The 12,950-nt window shown below is 42.2% G+C and overlaps 1 protein-coding gene across 1 annotated transcript in view; it reads left to right on the top strand.

The window, feature by feature from the left end:
* Window positions 1–12,950, top strand: part of LOC133577920 (disintegrin and metalloproteinase domain-containing protein 12-like) — a 234,090-nt gene that overhangs the window by 81,267 nt on the left and 139,873 nt on the right. The window lies entirely within an intron of this gene.

The following is a 12,950-nucleotide window of genomic DNA, read 5'->3' as shown; positions in this document are numbered from 1 at the left end:
TTTTATTTTGTTACACACAGTCAAACTGGTTTTTAAATGTACAGCTTAATTTGTTAAACAGTCCGTATTTTAGGCTTCATAATGCGCCACACATTTTCAACGGGAGACAGGTCTGGACTACAGGCAGGCCAGTCTAGTACCCGCACTCTTTTACTATGAAGCTACGCTGTTGAAATAAGCAGGGGCGTCCAGGATAACGTTGCTTGGATGGCAACATATTTTTGCTCCAAAACCTGTATGTACCTTTCAGCATTAATGGTGCCTTCACAAATGTGTAAGGCATCATTGATGACATCATTGCCAAATTTTAACCAAATACAATATTTTGAGTTTTACCAATTTTATTTTGTTACACACAGTCAAACTGGTTTTTAAATGTACAGCTTAATTTGTTAAACAGTCCGTATTTTAGGCTTCATAATGCGCCACACATTTTCAACGGGAGACAGGTCTGGACTACAGACAGGCCAGTCTAGTACCCGCACTCTTTTACTATGAAGCTACGCTGTTGAAATAAGCAGGGGCGTCCAGGATAACGTTGCTTGGATGGCAACATATTTTTGCTCCAAAACCTGTATGTACCTTTCAGCATTAATGGTGCCTTCACAGATGTGTAAGGCATCATTGATGACATCATTGCCAAATTTGAACCAAATACAATATTTTAAGTTTTACCAATTTTTTTTTGTTACACACAGTCAAACTGTTTTTTAAATGCTTGGATAACTCTGCTCCCCAATTGCTCTGCAAGGCAATTACAAGACTGCAAAGTGGTACCAGATCTACCACCCGAGCAATGTCAAAAGGCAACTGTTGCGTTCCATTCCGTAGAACATCTTTTGCCCGGACTGCCTTTTCAATAAAAGGACCACAACTATGGAACTCTCTACTACCTGACACTTTGAAAAGTATACCTGCACTTGTCACTTTCAAAAAACAAACAAAATTATGGCTAGTTGAGCAACAATCGTGTTCCCATGTTTAGTTTTTACTAATTTTTACTAATTGGTTTTTATCTAGTTTGCACTTTGTCTGTATTATTTCTATTATCATTATTATCGACTAATTTTTGCCTTATTCTATTTTTTATTTTCCTATTTTAATGATGTTTGATCTGTGTTGTTGTTGTTGGGGACAAGTGTTGTAAATGAGCTTTGGCTACAAACACTATGATGCATACATTGGATAACTGTTTCAGATATCTATGTTTTTGTATCTGTCCCTATTTCAAATAAACCTCTATAATAATAATAATTATAATAAGTTACCCATGCCTTGGGCACTAATACACCCACATACCATCTCAGATGCTGGCTTTTGAACTTTGCGTCTATAACAATTCGGATGGTTCTTTTCCTCTTTGTTCCGGAGGACATGACGTCCACGGTTCCCAAAAACAATTTGAAATGTGGACTCGTCAGACCACAGAACACTTTTACACTTTGCATCAGTCCATCTTAGATGAGCTTTGGCCCAGTGAAGCCAGTGGCGTTTCTGGGTGTTGTTGATAAATGGCTTGGGCTTTGCATAGTAGAGTTTGAACTTGCACTTACAGATGTAGCGACAAACTGTAGTTACTGACAGTGGTTTTCTGAAGTGTTCCTGAGCCCATGTGGTGATATCCTTTACACACTGATGTCGGTTTTTGATGCAGTACCGTACCGCCTGAGGGATCGAAGGTCACAGGCATTGGTTTTCAGCCTTGCGTACGTGCAGTGCCTTCTCCAGATTCTCTGAACCTTTTGATGATATTACGTACCGTAGATGGTGAAATCCCTAAATTCCTTGCAATAGCTGGTTGAGAAATGTTGTTCTTAAACGCATTTGTTCACAAAGTGGTGACCCTCGCCCCATCCTTGTTTTTATACCCAATCATGACACCCACCTGTTCCCAATTAGCCTGTTCACCAAATAAGTGTTTGATGAGCATTCCTCAACTTTCTCAGTCTTTTTTGCCACTTGTTGCAGGCATCAAATTCCAAATGAGCTAATATTTACAAAAAATCTAGTTTAAATATCTTGTCTTTACAGTCTATTCAATTGAATATAGGTTGAAAATGATTTGCAAATCATTGTATTCTGTTTTTATTTACCATTTACACAACATGTGTGTAACAACTCGGTGGCCTAGTGGTTAGAGCAGGGGTAGGGAACCTAAGGCTCTAGAGCCAGATGTGGCTCTTTTGATGACTGCATCTGGCTCTCAGGTAAATCTTAGCTGACATTGCTTAACATGATAAGTAATGAATAATTCCGCTGGTAATCACAGTGTTAAAAATAACGTTCAAAATATAAACCATTCTCATGGATTTTAATCCATTCATCCATTTTCTACCGCACCTGTTCAAGAAGTCGCATTAATGGTAAGAAGTGTTTTATTTATTATTGGTTAGCTTCAGAATAACAATGTTATTAAAAAGAATAAGAGACTTATTGTACTCTAAAAATGTTGGTATTACTTAAAAATGCAAGAATTTAGTTGTATTCAGTGTTAAAAAAAAAAAAAAAATATTTGGCTTTCATGGCTCTTTCAGCCAAAAAGGTTCCTGACCCCTGGGTTAGAGTGTTCGCCCTGAGATCGGTAGATTGTGAGTTGAAACCCCGGCCGAGTCATACCAAAGACTATAAAAATGGGAGCCATTACCTCCCTGCTTGGCACTCAGCATCAAAGGTTGGAATTGGGGGTTAAATCACCAAAAATGATTCCCGGGCGCGGCCACCGCTGCTGCTCACTACTCCCCTCACATCCCAGGTGTGATCAAGGGTGATGGGTCAAATGTAGAGAATAATTTCGCCACACGTAGTGTGTGTGTGACAATCATTGGTACTTTTTTAACTTTAACTTTATGCCATACTTGCCAACCCTCCCGGATTTTCCGGGAGACTTCCGAAATTCAGCGCCTCTCCCGAAAACCTCCCGGGACAAATCTTCTCCCGAAAATCTCCCGAAATTCAGGCGGAGCTGGAGGGGGCGTGGCCATGCGGACCTGAGTGAGTGTTGACAGCCTGTTCACACATCCGCTTTCCCACAATATAAATAGCTAATGATCGAGGGCGAGTTCTTGGTTTCTTATGTGGGTTTATTGTTAGGCAGTTTCATTAACGTCCTCCAAGCGCGGCAACAACACACAACAACAGCAGTCATGTTTTCGTCTACCGTAAAGCAGTTCGTCTGCCGTAAACAGCAATGTTGTGACACTTTTAAACAGGACAATACTGCCATCTACTGTACATGCATATGTGACCCACCCATAATGTGTCACATTTTTGTGTTGATTTATTTATTTTATTTTGTGGTTTGAATTCGTTTTTGGAGCTGTCATTACACATTTATTAGTATTCACATTGGTCAGTAGGGGGCAGTAGGGCGTTTCTTCCCAATTGAATGCTATCACCTGCAGACCGGAAGTGTCTTGTCATTCTGATGAGCGCGACCAGTCTGTGAACAATTGAAACGTCCTGTGTGCTTTTTCCTCCTGTATAACAGGTTAGTTTTGGTGAATCAACTCACTGAATAATATCCATGTGATCTTTATAAGTTTAAGTACACATTCTGATGGTGGAGCCTAACTCTAAAGTGTTTGTGAGTTGTAGTTTGTATTTGTGAATGAATCCAGTGCACAGCTGCAGTAATCAATACAAAAAGGCGACGTGAGTACGCAATGTTTATATAGGAACTTCTGATCCTAATTCAGACTCCCAAATTAGAGCTCCCGTTTTCTTATTGATTTTATAATGTATATTTGTATAATGTGTGACAGAGAATAGAACAAGGATGGACAATTCAACCCTTAACTCAACAATGAGTAGATGAGTGTTATGTGTGTGTATTAGAGATGCGCGGATAGGCAATTATTTCATCTGCAACCGCATCAAAAAGTTGTCAACCATCCGCCATCCACCCGACCTAACATTTAATCAGAACCGCATCCGCCCGCACCCGCCTGTTGTTATATATCTAATATAGACGATGCAAGGCATTAGTGAGGTTATAAAGCTTTTGCCTGTTAAAGAAAGGAGACTGATCCAATGCAGCACAGACATTCGCGTGCCACGCTGTCACGGCCCAGACGCACACCAGTGCGCAATCATATGGGAGCCGCGCTGAGCGCACCTCCAAGCGCGTCTCGCTGCCGGCGACGGCCGGGTATGGTCCCGACGCTCCAGCGCCATCCATTTTGAGGGCTAGTTGATTCGGCAGGTGGGTTGTTACACACTCCTTAGCGGGTTCCGACTTCCATGGCCAACGTCCTGCTGTCTATATCAACCAGGGTGAGCCCCACCCCTTTCGTGAGCGCACTGCGCGCGGAGTGACCCCTGTTACGCACCCCCGGCAACGGGGGTGGCGGGCAGGTAAGCTGCGCGGGCGGAGCGCGCGGAGTGACCCCTGTTACGAGCCCCCGGCCACGGGGGTGGCGGGCAGGTAAGCTGCTTACCTGCTGCGCGTGACGCCGGCCGCGGCGAAGGTGGACGAGGCGGGGTGTCGGTGCGGTGGGCGCGGTGGTGACCCTGGACGTGCGTCGGGCCCTTCTCGCGGATCGCCTCAGCTACGGCTCCCGGTGGGGCCCTCTCGGGGGAAGGGGCCTCGGTCCCGGACCCCGGCGAGGCGTCCCTTCTCCGCTCCGTAAAAGTGTCCATCTCTTCTTTTCTTTTTTTTCTTCTGTTGTGGCATATGCTGCAGGTGCCTGCTCGTTTTTCGTATGTGGGTAACAACATTTAACTATGTATATATATTTCCGAATTGGTTTAACTGCCACCCGCCTGAATCTATTTAAAATCTTTTTTTTTTTTTTTCAACCGCCCGACCCGACCCGCGGATAAAATCTAATTTTTTTAAATTTCATCCGCCCGATCCGCGGATAATCCACGGACTCCGCGGTTGTGCCCGCAAACCGCGTATCTCTAGTGTGTATATATGTAAATAAATGAACACTGAAATTCAAGTATTTATTTTATTTATTTATTTATATATATATATATATATATATATATATATATATATATATATATGTATATATATATATATATATATATATATATGTATGTATGTATGTATGTATGTATGTATGTATGTATGTATGTATGTATGTATGTATGTATGTATGTATGTATATATATATATGTAATAAAATATATATATATATATAGCTAGAATTCACTGAAAGTCAAGTATTTCTTATATATATATATATATCTATCTTAACCACGCCCCCAACCACGCCTGCCACCCCCCACCTCCCGAAATCGGAGGTCTCAAGGTTGGCAAGTATGCTTTATGCCAACTTCACTGGTTTTGGGTTTTGTACAATATTGCAATATTTTAGGTCTAATGTTGACTTTTAGGAATGCAGACATATGTGGAATATCTATTAACGGGTTAGCAATACATTTTCCCATACTTAATCGTTGAATTGTGAGAACAAGTTCTGGAACTGTCCGCGTATGCGAGGACATATTGTAGCTTCATCTTAAGAATATTCCCATGCGTCACCCAACCTTTAAACGTAAAGCCAAGAAGAACAAAGCGAAAACACTCCTAATGAACTGCAGCACGATAGAAAAAAACCCCCATTCTTGAGCAAAAAAACACTTGAGACACACCTCGATTCTTTTCTTTCAGCTGCACAATGCAAACGACAAGACGAAAAGCTGTCGTCCGTCCATCCGTTGACGTAGCTCATTGTTCCGCTGACGAGCCCGAATCCCTAACCTTATTGTAAGCTCTTGTCTGTGGTCCGCTGGCGGCCTGGCTCCGTGCCGCTGATGACATCCAGATGTCCAAACACAGAAAGATACGGGCCAGAATGAAAGGATTTTGAGCGACGTGTTGTCTCAGCGCTCTGTCCGTGGACATCACAGCTGAGCGCCAGCTCACTGACCACGCGTCTCTACTGTTGTCACCCCCGTGGCGTGATGGAGCGCAGCGTAGGAAATGGCCCATAGATAATAGACTTCAACCTCGGTCTCACTATGTGTCCTTATAGTTGTGTTTTCTCAGATCCCTGCTCAATTCTATCAACATGAACTGCCTTGTTTAAATCAAACAACAGAAAGGGCGATGGAAAAGCCAAGCGAAGGCTGAGGCCCCGAGCTAAATCTCCTCTCATTCAAATTCTCCAGCTGAAATTTGTGCATAAAAGCAGATAAAAAAAGTCTCCTTCTAAAGCAGGGGTGCTCACACTTTTCTGCAGGCGAGCTACTTTTCAATTGATCAAGTCGTGGGGATCTACCTCATTCATATATATCATTTATATTTACTTATTTATGAAATATATGTTTTTGTTAATAAGTTAAAGGTGTTTAATGATAATACAAGCATGTTTAACACATATAGTTAATATTGTTAATACATTAAAGGTGTTTAATGATAATGCAATCATGTTTAACACATAGTTAATATTGTTAATAAATTAAAGGTGTTTAATGATAATACAAGAATGTTTAATACATATTGTTAATATTGTTAATAAATTAAAGGTGTTTAATGATAATACAAGTATGTTTAATACATATAGTTAATATTGTTAACAAGTTAAAGGTGTTTAAAGATAATACAAGCATGTTTAACACATATAGTTAATATTGTTAATAAGTTAAAGGTGTTTAAAGATAATGCAAGCATGTTTAACACATATAGTTAATATTGTTAACAAGTTAAGGTGTTTAAAGATAATACAAGCATGTTTAACACATACAGATTCCTTTCTTTCATGAAGACAAGAATATAAGTTGGTGTATTACCTGATTCTGATGACTTGCAGTGATTGGAATCAGACAGTGGTGCTAAAAACGTCCGCATTTTCGAATGGAGGAGAAAAAAAGTCCTCCTTTCTGTCCAATACCACATGAAAGTGGTTGGTCTCTGGCATTTTATTTGTCCAGCTTCCGTACTCCTTTGTATACACTTTACAATAAATACATTGTCGGCAAACTCCGTAGCTTATTAGCTTGTGCACGCCAGCTTTCTGAGACTCTTGTTTTGTTAGCGCAACTGTGCAGTCGGTCTTTGGAGTTTTGACGACAGGTACGGCGCCAGAGTCTGTTGAAATAAAGTGTTTCTCGCCTTCCAGTCGGTAATTTTAATGAGCTGGCAGAAGCCAGCGTCATCTCAGAAGACCCTCGGGTGCAGTGAATGTCAATCAAGTGACGAAAGTGACGTCATAGTGAAGATTTATGATCGCTCATTTTTAGGACTATTTTTTTAATGCCTGGCTGGTGATCGACTGACACACCCACCGAGATCGACCGGTAGCTCGCGATCGACGTAATGAGCACCCCTGTTCTAAAGGGACCAAAGTTTCTGGGCCAAAGAAAGGGGCGATCATTTTTCAAGACTGGGAAATTGAACTATTTACTTTACACCAGTTTCTGTCATTAATATCTGCAGTATTGCAATATTTTAAATAGATACTGTATTTTTCGGACCATAGGGCGCACCGGATTACCGTATTTTTCAGAGTATAAGTCGCACCGGAGTATAAGTCGCACCTGGTGAAAATGGGTCGCGGGGGAAGCAGCTTAAGCAGGGATGCCCAGACCTCCCTCTCCCCAGCCACTTCGTCCAGCTCCTCCCGGGGGATCCCGAGGCGTTCCCAGGCCAGCCGGGAGAGATAGTCTTCCCAGCGTGTCCTGGGTCTTCCCCGTGGCCTCCTACCGGTCGGACGTGCCCGAAACACCTTCCTAGGCAGGCGTTCGGGTGGCAACTTGACCAGATGCCCGAACCACCTCATCTGGCTCCTCTCCATGTGGAGGAGCAGCGGCTTTACTTTGAGCTCCCCCCGGATGACAGAGCTTCTCACCCTATCTCTAAGGGAGAGCCCCGCCACCCGGCGGAGGAAACTCATTTCGGCCGCTTGTACTCGTGATCTTGTCCTTTCGGTCATGACCCAAAGCTCATGACCATAGGTGAGGATGGGAACGTAGATCGACCGGTAAATCGAGAGCTTTGCCTTCCGGCTCAGCTCCTTCTTCACCACAACGGATCGATACAGCGTCCGCATTACTGAAGACGCCGCACCGATCCGCCTGTCGATCTCACGATCCACTCTTCCCTCACTCGTGAACAAGACTCCGAGGTACTTGAACTCCTCCACTTGGGGCAATATCTCCTCCCCAACCCGGAGATGGCACTCCACCCTTTTCCGGGAGAGAACCGGACTTGGAGGTGCTGATTCCCATCCCAGTCGCTTCACACTCGGCTGCGAACCGATCCAGTGAGAGCTGAAGATCTTGGCCAGAGGAAGCCATCAGGACCACATCATCTGCAAAAAGCAGAGACCTAATCCTGCAGCCACCAAACCATATACCCTCAACGCCTTGACTGCGCCTAGAAATTCTGTCCATAAAGGTTATGAACAGAATCGGTGACAAAGGGCAGCCTTGGCGGAGTCCAACCCTCACTGGAAACGGGTCCGACTTACTGCTGGCTATGCGGAAATGCATAATATAGAAGGAAAAAAAAAAGCATAATATAGAAGGAAAAAACCATATATAAGTCGCACTGGAACTATGAAAAAAACTGCGACTTATAGTCCAAAAAATACGGTATAAGGCGCACTGCTGCTGAGCGAGTCTATTCAGGTCTATTTTCATACAAAAGGCACACCGGATTATAAGGCGCATTAAAGGTGTCATATTATGATTTTTTAAATAAAGTTGAAACACTATCTTGTGGTCTACATAACATGTAAAGGTGGTCAAAATGTTGCATAGATGATGTTTTACAGACCATCTTTAAGTAGCTTTCTGAGCGTCTCTTCAGGATGCGCCGTTTTGTGGGCGGTCTTATTTACGTGGTTCACTTTCGGCAGCGACAGCATCAAAACATTCCTCTTAGTTGGGACTAGGGCTGGGCGATATGGCCTTTTTTTAATATCGCGATATTTTAAGGCCATTTCGCGATACACGATATATATCTCGATATTTTGCCTTAGCTTTGAATGAACACTTGATGCATATAATCACAGTAGTATGATGATTTTCTGTGTCTACATTCAAATATTCTTCTTTATACTGCATTAATATATGCTACTTTAAAATTTTCATGCAGAGAAAGAAATCACAACTAAAAAAATCACTATTTTTTTCACACGGTGTTGATCTGGAAATGTTTGCCTCGGCATTTTGATGGTGTGGGCTAGTTGCACCGAACGGAGATGTTGACATGCGGGGTAAGCACTCTTCATTCTCTAGCAGGTGACTTTTCAAATGATGCTACATATTAGCAGTAATGCTACTTTTTGTAGCAATGCTTTCGCCCCACACTTGACAAATTACGGTTGTCTGTTCGACATATTCCCACTTGAAGCCAAACCACCGCCAGACGATGGACCCCCTGCTGTTTTTTGGGGGAATTAATTATTCCTTTATTTGTTACCAGATTCGCACCTTCTTTCTCTCGAATTACCGCTAGCATCACCGCTAACGTTAGCCTTGCTGCTACCTCTCTGCTCGGGGAGTGTGTATTCGTATGTGACGTATGACGTGACAGTATGTGACGTGTGTAGAAGCTGGGCTTGCTGTCTGTGAGAAGGAGAGACAAGAAAGAGCGAGGAGAGCCTGTAGTGTAATGCCCGTAGCTAAAATCAACTGCGTGAGAACGTATACTCGAATATCACGATATAGTCATTTTCTATATCGCACAGAGACAAACCCGCGATATATCGCGCATATCGATATATCGCGCATATCGATATATCGCCCAGCCCTAGTTGGGACAACAAATTGTTTTTATTTTTTTTCCCGTACAAATTCCCGGTTTCCCCAAAATTCTAGGAATTCCGAAATACCCATTCTCAATTCAAACCCTTACTACGTCAACATTTTTCAATCGATTACAAAAATTTAGGACAATTGTGCTAGTATCAATATTTTCAAAGATTTCATTTTTTTCCGAAATTCCCAGATATCCAGGAGATTCCCATTCAACTGAATGGATATATTCATAGTTCTACAATGCCCTAAATTCTCCAAATTTTGCGCCATTTTTAAACCTGATTCCAACCTTTCAGCCTTCCACCCACACTACTCATACAATATAACGTACGCAAAACATGTTTTCCATTTCCCCAAATTCCCGGATTTCCCGCAATTTTCTCCCCATTTACAATGAATGGGCATTATACATCCATCCATCCATCCATTTTCTACCGCTTATTCCCTTTGGGGTCGCGGGGGGCGCTGGAGCCTATCTCAGCTACAATCGGGGCATTATACAATCTACTGCATATTGCACATTTCTCATCCAATTTGAACCGTTCCACCATGCACACACTCACTCACCAACTTATCATTTTCAAAGTTTAAAAAAAATTCCATGAATTCCCAAAATTCATGGTTTTCCAAAGCCCTATTTTAACTTCTTCCTGGAAAGTTTTCCCAATCCGCATTTTTCAACCATTTTTACCATTCCAGCATCAAAACATTCCTCTTAGTTGGGACAGCAAATGTTCCTATTTTTTTCCCCCTTAATTTTCCAGTTTTCCCAAAATTCTAGGAATTCTCAATTTAAATCGTTACTATGTCAACATTTTTCAACCGATTCCAAAAATTCCAACACCAACTCATTCATATACTCTCGGGCAATTGTGCTGGTATCAATAATTTCAAAGTTTCCCGGTTGTCCCGAAATTCCCAAATTTTCAGGAGATTCCCATTCAACTGAATGGACGTATTCATAGTTCTACAATACCATAAATGCACAACATTTTGAAACCCGATTCCAACCTTTCAACCATCCACCCACACTACTCTTACGATATATTGTACGCGAAACATGTTTTCCCTTTCCCCAAATTCCCGGTTTTCACGGAATTTTCTCCCCATTGACAATGAATGAGAATTATGCAATCTACTGCATATCGCACATTTCTCATCCGATTTGAACCGTTCCACCATTCACACCCTGGTTCCGGTTCTGAAATTTCCCTGATTACCCTTAATTACCAAGAACTTTCTCCCCACTGAAATTGAATGGGCAGTATACAAAACTCTCCATATCCCACATTTCTAAACCGTGTCGAACCGTTCCAACATCCACACACTCACTCACCAACTTACCATTTTCCAAGTTCAAAAAAATTCCAAGAATTCCCGGTTTTCCAAAGCCCTATTTTTACCTCTTCCTGGAAAGTTTTCCCAATCCGCATTTTTCAACCATTTTTGACCATTCCAGCATCAAAACATTCCTTTTAGTTGGGACAGCAAATGTTCCTATTTTTTCCCCCCTTAAATTTCCAGTTTTCCCAAAATTCTAGGAATTCTCAATTTAAATCGTTACTATGTCAACATTTTTCAACCGATTCCAAAAATTCCAACACCAACTCATTCATATACTCTCGGGCAATTGTGCTGGTATCAATAATTTCAAAGTTTCCCGGTTGTCCCGAAATTCCCAAATTTTCAGGAGATTCCCATTCAACTGAATGGACGTATTCATAGTTCTACAATACCCTAAATGCACAACATTTTGAAACCCGATTCCAACCTTTCAACCATCCACCCACACTACTTTTACGATATATTGTACGCAAAACATGTTTTCCCTTTCCCCAAATTCCCGGTTTTCCCGGAATTTTCTCCCCATTGACAATGAATGAGCATTATGCAATCTACTGCATATCGCACATTTCTCATCCGATTTGAACCGTTCCACCATTCACACCCTGGTTCCGGTTCTGAAATTTCCCTGATTACCCCTAATTACCAAGAACTTTCTCCCCACTGAAATTGAATGGGCAGTATACAAAACTCTCCATATCCCACATTTCTAAACCGAGTCGAACCGTTCCAATATCCACCCACTCACTCACCAACTTACCATTTTCCAAGTTAAAAAAAATTCCAAGAATTCCCGGTTTTCCAAAGACCTATTTTCACCTCTTCCTGGAAAGTTTCCCCAATCCACATTTTTCAACCATTTTTGACCATTCCAGCATCAAAACATTCCTCTTACTTGGGACAACAAATGTTCCTATTTTTTTTTGTACAAATTCCCGGTTTTCCCAAAATTCTACGAATTCCGAAATACCCATTCTCAATTCAAACCGTTACTACGTCAACATGTTTCAATCAATTACAAACATTTCAACAACTCATTTAGGACAATTGTGCTAGTATCAATATTTTCAAAGATTTCCGTTTTTTCCGAAACTCCCAAAATTTCAGGGGATTCCCATTCAACTGAATGGACGTATTCATAGTTCTACAATGCCCTAAATTCTCAAAATGTTGCACTGATTCCAACTTTTCAGCCATCCACCCACACTACTCGGGGCGGTATAGCTCGGTTGGGGCGGTATAGCTCGGTTGGAAGAGTGGCCGTGCCAGCAACTTGAGGGTTCCAGGTTCGATCCCCAACTCCGCCATCCTAGTCACTGCCGTTGTGTCCTTGGGCGAGACACTTTACCCACCTGCTCCCAGTGCCACCCACACTGGTTTAAATGTAACTTAGATATTGGGTTTCACTATGTAAAAGCGCTTTGAGTCACTAGAGAAAAAGCGCTATATAAATATAATTCACTTCACAATTCACTACTCATACGATATATCGTACGCAAAGCATGTTTTCCCTTTCCCCAAATTCCCGGTTTTCCCGGAATTTTTCTCCCCTATTGACAATGAATAGGCATTATACAATCTACTGCATATTGCACATTTCTCATCCGATTTGAACCGATTTCAACCCTGGACATTCAAGCCAACATGTTGTCCGGTTCTTAAATTTCCCTGATTGCCCGTAATTACCGGCTTTTCACAACATAAACACAACGGAACAAATACCCAGAACCCCTTGCAGCACTAACTCTTCCGAGACGCTACAATATACACTGTTTCTCCCTCATCTGCGGGAGCACCGAGAGGCTCTGCTGTGAGCTCCACAGGACACGCCCTCGCGTTTGCCGCACAGACCGCGCCAACGTGTCGTCGCAGCCGGAGACAATCTGCTATCT

Source organism: Nerophis lumbriciformis, linkage group LG39 (assembly GCF_033978685.3).
Source record: "Nerophis lumbriciformis linkage group LG39, RoL_Nlum_v2.1, whole genome shotgun sequence".
NCBI classification, from domain to species: domain Eukaryota; kingdom Metazoa; phylum Chordata; class Actinopteri; order Syngnathiformes; family Syngnathidae; genus Nerophis; species Nerophis lumbriciformis.
This window is presented reverse-complemented; position numbering and strand designations above follow the sequence as displayed.